The sequence below is a fragment of the Acomys russatus genome, chromosome 1 (assembly GCF_903995435.1).
Source record: "Acomys russatus chromosome 1, mAcoRus1.1, whole genome shotgun sequence".
NCBI lineage: Eukaryota > Metazoa > Chordata > Mammalia > Rodentia > Muridae > Acomys > Acomys russatus.
In genome coordinates, this window is record NC_067137.1 from 119,343,983 (window position 1) to 119,352,651 (window position 8,669).

Here is an 8,669-nt window from a genome sequence, read left to right on the forward strand (position 1 = left end):
GCGTGGTTCTTTGTTTGAGATAGGGTTTCTCTGTGTAGCCTTGGCTATCCTGGACTCCCTCTGTAGACCAGGCTGGCCTCGAACTCGCAGAAATCCTCCTGCCTCTGCCTCCCGAGTGCTGGGATTACAGGCGTGCGCCACTGCATAAGCCCCAGTTCGTAGGGGATCTTCATGATGATATTTCTCATGCTTCCTGTTCTCCAGGCTCTGTCCGGCTCCTGCAGACCAAACTGGTGAATCCACAGTTGGGAACTGACTGGCGTCCTCGTTCCTGCTCCCAGCGCATTGAGCCCGGAGTCTTGCACATACTAAACAAGTGCTCCTGCCCTTCGCTCCGACCTCGGCCCCTTCTCTGCTCCGGTACTGTTTGTTGTGGGAAAATCAATTTCTAATCATCCAGGAACGTGGTCAGGGTCAGGACAAAAGAGAGGCAAAGGAGAGAGCAGGGCACAAAGTTCAGAGAGGCGCTCACAGGACCACCTGATCCCACATCTGACCCCACACCTGACCCCACATCACTCAGGGACCTCATTCTTAGCCAGCCCCTCACTCCCCAGGGCTGTGCTGGCTGACTGCAGGTTCACCATGAGGCATTAGGCAGGGAGACTCTTACTCTTAGGAAGTATAGGCCGTGACTGGAGACCTCCAGGCCTGCCACAGGGGTCTGGCTCTGAGACAGCTGCTGGCCATCTGTGGGCTGTGATGTCCTGACAAGTCTTGCAAAAAGCTGAATTAGTTATTCTTCTCTTTGTGTCTTCACCCCTGAACGGAAAGATGGCCAGCTTAAAAACAGCCCTCATTAAAAGATGGATATGCCATCAGGGCTTGGTGGCGCACGCCTTTAATCCCAGCGCTCGGGAGGCAGAGGCAGATGGATCGATATGAGTTCGAGGCCAGACTGGTCTACAAAGTGAGTCCAGGACAGCCAGACTAACACAGAGAAACCATGCCTCGGGGGTGAGGGGGTGGGGGAGGGGAGATGGATATGCCAACAGGCCGAGCTGAACAGGAGCCTAACCACCGTCATAAGGCAATAAAGGAAACAGATGCAAGATGAAGGCAGAGACGCCAACCTTTTATTATGTCCATTGGGTATCTTCAGGCCCAAGCCAAGAGTCTGTTTAGTAAAAGCAGCCTTTAAGTCCCTGTTCTGGGAGCAGAGGACATTGGTGAGGGAGAGCGAGTGTCAAGGCACAGGGAGGCACAGGGCTGACACTAGGCCCTGTCACAGTAACTGTGGCTTCTGTACCTCCTGTGGAAGGCTGGCCAACCTGCACCAAGGAGAAAGCTCCATCATCCTGGCCTGCACTGTTCAATTCAACCATCCCATGGCAAGGGGACTCACTTCTGGATAAGATGTGAGCACCAACATGTAGTCCATTGACACCAAGTCCCTTCTTGTGGTGTTGGTGGGCTCTCACACAGTGCCCTTTGATGTACACCAAAGTCCTACTGGTCCCCCAAACCCTCACACCTCCTCCAAGCTCCAACCACTTGTCACCCCCTCAGCAGGGCTTCAGCTGTGGACTTAAATGTAGTAAGCCTGGCCCATTTGTCTCATACCTGGTGACGTATTCAGACTGTATTGTTTATTCTAAGAGGGGTTTAGTTTAGCCTCTGATTTTCTCAGTGAAGCCTCTTACCATGTGGAGGCGAGTGGTGGATTCATATGTGCGTCTTATAACATCTGTACAAAACACTGGGACCCCTCCTTTGAAGGCTCTTCCAACCTGGATTCTATCCCTACTTCTCCCTCAGTGACTCTGACTCGCACACGCATGCGCGCACACACACACATGCACCTAGTACACAGCATATCTGAGGCTGGAGAGATGGCTCAGCAATTAAGAGCCCCGACTGCTCATCCAGAGGTCCTGAGTTCAATTCCCAGCAACCACATGGTAGCTCACCACCATCTATAACGTGATCTGATGCCCCCTCCCCTCTGGCCTGCAAGTGTGCAAAGCATATCTGAAACACACAGAAGCTGTCTACGGAGAGTCACACTATTTGTTGGGAGGGGTAAGAGCAACCTACCGAGGCACAGCCCCAGGAGTGCAGGCTGGGTCGTTACTGATAGTGTGGAGATGCTAGCCTTTGCTGGCAGGCATTGGGCACTCCCTAGGGCAGCCATGCCAGCCTATGTGCTAGCCATGGTGCTTCCCTGGCAGACAGAAGGACCACTAGAACACCCTGACTAAAGAGGAGGGAAAGCCTGTCTGCCTGGGCTGGCTGTGGGGCGGTGAAAGACGAAGGCGAAGGTCACAGTCCCGGCGCTGGCTTCCTTCCTCTGTTCATAACCTCACAAGCCTCCACTGTTGGGCACACTGTCGTTATTCCCCTGCTGCCCACTGAGGGCGTGTTGGGAGTTTCCTGAATTTTCCTGCAACAATGGAAGTGACTGATCTGGTGCCCGTGTCATTCTGCATAATTGCTAGATTATGGGTTGGATGAAGTCCTAGAGAGGCCGAGGCTGGCTCCTAGGTGTAAGACCTGTTGACTAAATCCCTGCCCCCCAGGGGCTGTGAAAAATGACATCCCCAGCCAGGCCTGCACTAGGGAGGCAGAGGCAGGTGGATCGCTGTGAGTTCCAGTGAGGCCAGCCTGGTCTACAAAGCGAATGTAGGACAGCCAGAGCTACACAGAAAAACCCTGTCAGAAAAAAACAAACCAAACCGAACCAACAAACAAAAAAAGAGATCCTCAAAGCAATGACAGGAAGCCTGGTGCCCCACAGTTTCACCACTGTAAAATATACAGAATCTTTTAAGAAACTGGATTAATGGGTAACTGTGGGTAGGGATAGGGAGAGATGAAAGAGACAAATCAGGAAAGGGTATGAAGAAACTCTCGGTGACAAGGACTGTGCCTTCTCTTTTCTGTCATGATGGTTGCATGTGTGTGCATACATGAAAACTCACTGAGTGGTGTATGTCACGTCTGCTCAGCTCAGAGGGTATGCATTGTCTCTCAATAAAGCTGTTTAAAAAAAATAAATAAATAGAGGCCGGGTGGTGGTGGCGCACACCTTTAATCCCAGCACTCCTGAGGCTGAGGCAGGTGGATCGCTGTGAGTTCGAGGTCAGCCTGGTCTACAAAGTGAGTTTAGGACAGCCAGGGCTATATATACAGAGAAACCCTGTCTCGAAAAAAATTTTTTCTAAATAAAATCACATTCATTCATTTTGCCTGTGTGTGTGTGTGAGGTGGTCATGTATACATGCCACTGCACACAGACGGAAGGCAGACAACGGCTTGGGGAGTCAGTTCTCTGCTTTCACTGTGTTTATTGTTTTTGATAATTTGATGGGACAAAAAAATAACCTATTATTTATTAAACAAATTAAAGGCGTGTGCCACCACACCTGGCATGAATGTGATTTTTTTAAAAAGTAAAGAAAAAGCAATATAATTGCCTCTGTTTTGGAAAAGTTGCAAGGAAATCAAGTATCTGTGATAGTAGAGTGATTGTCAAAGTTGTTTTTAGAACTAATTTTCTTTCTTTTTTTGTTTTGTTTTGGTTTTCAAGACAGTTTCTCAGTGTGGCCTTGGTTGGTCTGGACTCTCTTTCTAGACCAGGCTGGCCTGGAACTCACAGAGGTCTGCCTGCCTCTGCCTCCTGAGTGCTCGGATTAAAGATGTGTGCCACTACTCCTAGTCTTTTTTTTTTTTTTTTTTAAGATTTTTTAAAATTTTATTTTATTTGCATTGGTGTTTTTCCTGCATGTATGTCTGTGAGAAGGTGTGGAGTCCTCTGAGACTGGAGTTATAGACAGTTGTGAGCTGCCATGTGGGTGCTGGGAATTGAACTCAGGACCTCTGGAAGAGCAGCCAGTGCTCTTAACTGCTGACCTATCTCTCCAGTCCAGAACTAATTTTCATAATTCATCCAGAGGCTGGGGAGATATCTTACAGTGTATTCCCTATCTATAACTTTAACTCTGTATAGACCGAGGGTTCACACTTTTAACCTCAGTGCTAGGGAGGCAGATGCAGGCTGATCTCTGGGCTACATAGAAAGACTCTGGCTAAAAAAAAAAAAAAAAAAAAGCCCATATTGACCTTGCAGAGGAGCCAAATTTGGTTCCCAGCTCACAATTATATAACTACGGCTCCAGAGAGGACCCACTATGCTCCTCTTCAGTCCTCTAGCGCCTGCACACACCCATACAGAGACACACAGGCAGGCATGCAAGCTTACAGGTAAAACATCTTTACAAAGTCCTTTTCAGGGGCTGGGGAGATGGCTCAGCAGTTCAGAGCACTGCCTGCTCTTCCAGAGGTCCTGAGTTCAGTTCCCTGCACTGTATGGCAGCTCACAGCTACCTATAACTGTAACACCATGTGCTCTGATGCCTTCTTATGGTGTACAGATGCACACTCAGGATGCCCACACACATAAATAAAGTTTTAAATTTTTTAACTCTTTTTTTTTTAAGTACCCTTGAGCCATCAAGATGGCCTACTGGTAAAAAGCATTCTTCATGTATGTATGAAGACCAAGGTTGATCCCTGGAGGTTGTCATCTGATTTCCACACTAATGTGCATACACACACATGTGCCACGCACACGCACACACACATACTTATTACGTTGACAATGATGATAAATTTTAGAAGTGTTTTGATTTTTGTGGGAAAAATTTTTTTAATTATACTTACTTAGCTGATACCAAAAGTTAATGTCTCTCTTTTGTCTCAAGGGCCCACAGGGGATTTCTTTCACTTCAAAAGTAAATTAATGATTCTCCAGAATATGGCCTTTAAAATTATAATGCACGCAGGTGGTGGTGGCGCACACCTTTAATCCCAGCACCTGGGGAGGCAGAGGCAGGAGGATCAGTGTGAGTTCAAGCCCAGCCTTGTCTGCAGAGTGAATTCCTGGCCAGCCAGGGCTACACAGAGAAACTCTGCATCAAAAGAAGAAAAGAAGAAGGAGAGGAGGAGGAGAAAGAGGAGGAGGAGGAAGAGGAGGAAGGAGTACAGGTAAGAAAAGGAATCTAGGACAACAATAAAGTGTCTTTTTCCCTCCTGAACTAGTCTCTGCTGAGTAAATTCACTCTCAGTTCTGTTTGTTTGTTTGTTTTTTGTTTTTCGAGACAGGGTTTCTCTGTGTAGCCTTGGCTGTCCTGGACTTGCTTTCTAGACCAGGCTGGCGTCGAACTCACAGAGATCCTCCTGCCTCTGCCTCCCATGTGCTGGGATTAAAGGCGTGCACCACCACGCCCAGCCACTCTGAGTTCTAAGCCTTGGCCATAGTGTGTGATTGGGTAAGATGCTCCATCAAAACCACTTACAAGGAAAGGCGTACATTTTGTCTCCCGGTGGAAACTCGAAGTTGCATGAAAATTCCTAACTTCTGAATTTGCTAATTTCTTGGCAATGCAGTTGGTGATTAAACAGAGACTTATTATGACTTCCAAAATAACTAAGGAAAACTTAAGAAATGTGCCAGCTTGCCTCTCTTGAGGAGTGCTACCGTGAGGGCTTCTGGGATCCTAAGCAGTTCAGCGAAGGCAGGAGATTCTGGAGCCGAGTGGCTGGTCTCATCCTGAGCAGGCTTTTCTTGCAGGAAATGTATGCTAGCACAAATAACAGGACAGTGTGTCGTCACCCACATAAAGCTCCTCATTGTAGGGAAAACTGGGAACCCCCAAAACCCCCAGAAAAGGGAAGAACCAACAATGAGAACACAAAACACACTGGGTCCCTTACGATCAGCCCACACCCCGAAAGCCAGCAGGGACCAGTGCCCAGCCTACAGAACACACCCAGGAGGGCCCCAGACTGGGTGGACCTGGCGCCCTTGCCCCAGGTTCCCTGTCTCTGTCTGCTAGGAAAATTCCGCTGTCACACTCTGGGGAACCAGCAGCTCGCCCGTGATCAGGGCTGAACAGCCTGAAGGAAAGACTCTGGAGCCAGGGTTAGCAGAGAAAGAGGCCCGAGGGCAGCTGATTCTTCCTCTTACTCAGAGTCCAGGATTTTGAGCGAAAGGCCTCAGGACTGGCTGTGTGTCTCCTCCTGTCCTCTGGTATCCATGACACTAGCTCCACTCCCTGCCAAGCTGTGCTCCACAGCCCCAAGGTGTGCGGGGAGCCCTTGGGGCCATCACAAGCCCAGGCTTTAGGAGCCAAGGGTGCTGCCTCCCCCACTAACCCAGAGGGCTGGAGAGGAAGGAGCCACTAGACAGGCGGAAAGGATGTAAGCGTCACTTCGGCCATTCTAAACAGAGATCGAATTGGGAAGAGCAAGGGTCTAAGGCATTATCAGAGTGGCCCAAGGATTGTTCCAGGGTCCTTTGGTAAGGGCTGTGCTGCCCTGTGGATTTCTAGATTGACCAAAAACAAGAACAAAAAACAAAAAACAAAAACAAAAAAACACAAGAGTCAGTGACAAGCTCAGTCTGTAAAATCACGTCCCTGCCCAGACTGACAATCTAAATTTGGTCCTAGAAACCCATATGGTGGAAGGAGAGAATCAAGGTTGGTATGTTGTCCTCTGACCTCCACAGGTGTGTGAGTACACACACACACACTTAAATAAACATACAAATATTTGTTATTGCTGCTGGGGTTTTTTGTTGTTGTTGTTGTTGTTGTTGTTCGGTTTTGTTTGGTTTGGTTTTTTTGAGACAGGGTTTCTCTATGTAGCCTTGGCTGTCCTCGACTCGCTATGTAGACCAGTCTGGCCTCGAACTCACAGCGATCCGCCTGCCTCTGCCTCCCAAGTGCTGGGATTAAAGGCGTGCGCCACCACCGGCAAAACCAGTTTTAAACCAACACTTGGGGCATCAGGTAGAAGGGAAAGGGCTAACGAAGGGCAAAGGGTCGAAATCCTGGGGTCACATCTTCCCCAGGATAGTAGCTAATAGTAAGGTGGTCAGTCCAGGGCCATGCCCTCCGACTCTGCGCTGGCAGAAAGGGGCTGAGCCCAGGACAGAGGAGAGCAGACGTGGGTCACCCACGGAGTCGCCAAGGCAGCGCATTCCCTGTTTTCTTCGCTGTTAGAAGATCTGTAAGATTGCTTTGGAAGAGAGAGGTGACCCAGCAGGTGGCCAACGGCAGGCTCGGCAACCCCCTGCAATTATGACCCGGGGGCCCCTTCTGCCTGCTGTCCTGACAGCGTGTGTCTGGGTCCCTTCTGTTCCAGAGAGTATGTCTCAGATTGCTGGGCCCCAAGACAGGCTTCTCGGATCCCAGATCCTGTGTAAGGCAGTGGCTGCAGAAACTCCTCTAGAGCCTCCGGGAGTCCCGGGGTCCCTTGAGGGAGAGGAAGCCAGACCTTGGTCCCCAAGCTGCAGGAGGCTCCCCAGGCTTGCAGCCCCTGGAAACCAGGGGCCAGAGGAGGACCGTACTCACAGCGGCAGCTTTTCTTTCATCAGGCTGGTTTCGGCCCCTAGTGGCAGGCTCAGGTTCATTCACCGGGCTGGTTTCGCCCCCTAGTGGCAAGCTCAGGTCCCCTCCCAGGTGCGACCCTTCCAGGCTCTGGGTTCCTGTGTGGACAGCGCGCAGCTCAGGAGAAGGTTGAAGCCAGACCTCACTCTCTTTTTGCTAATAAAGTCTCCGGAGTGCTTGGATTATAAGAGTGAGTCGCCAAATCTAGTTCTGTCTCGGCTCTTCTCCTTTTTTTCCCGTTGGTTTTCGAGACAGAATTTTTCTGTGTAACCCAATGTCCTGGAACTCACTGTGTAGACCAGGCTGGCCTCTAATTCAGAGATCCAGCTGCCTCTGCCTCCCAAATGCTGGGATTACAGGCCTGCGCCACTACTGCTCCGCTTTATAGTGTATTTTGTAAGTGTAAATTTAAGTTGTTGCCAAGACTCTAATCTCTGTCTCTCTCTGCTTCTGTCTCTGTGTCTGTCTCGTTATTGTTGGTTGGTTGGTTTTTGTTTATTTTGTGTGGTTTTGTTATTGTTGTTGTTGTTTGTTTTTTGAGACAGGATTCACTATGTAGTCCTGACTGTCCTGAAACTTGTTCTGTAAACCAGGCTACCTTGAACTCACAGAGATCCACCTACTTCGGCCTCTCTGAGTGCTGGGATTACAGGAATTAGTTTGTGTTTTTAAACAGGAAGGTTCTTTTTTTTTTTTTTTTTTTTTTAGATTTCTTTATTTATTATGTATACAATATCTTGCCTGCAAGACAGAAGAGGGCACCAGATCTCAGTATAGATGGTTGTGAGCCACTATGTGGTTGCTGGGAATTGAACTCAGGACCTTTGGAAGAGCAGTCAGTGCTCTTAACCTCTGAGCCATCTCTCCTGCCCAGGAATTAGTTTTGTTTTGTTTTTTATTTTGGGGGTTTTTTGTTTGTTTGTTTGTTTGTTTGTTTGTTTGTTTTTAAGACAAGGTCTCATTTTGTAGCCAAACTAGGCTGGAACTCTTCCAGGCTGAACTTGAACACATGAGAATTCTCCTGCCTCGGTCTCTGAGTGCTGGGATGGCAGGTGGCAGCCACCATATTGTGCATGCCCTATACCCCTGTGCCAGCCATTATTCTTGCCTTACTCTTTCCGTAGACCTGAGGTACATCCTGCTGTCTTGTCTTCTGTGGGAGGGATGCCTCCACACTCCTTGTGGCACGGCTCTGCTGTGTGTGCCTTCCCCTTCTTCACACATCTGGACATTTCTTTTTCCGGCTTTGGGTGTGAGTTGACACGGTTTTCTTTA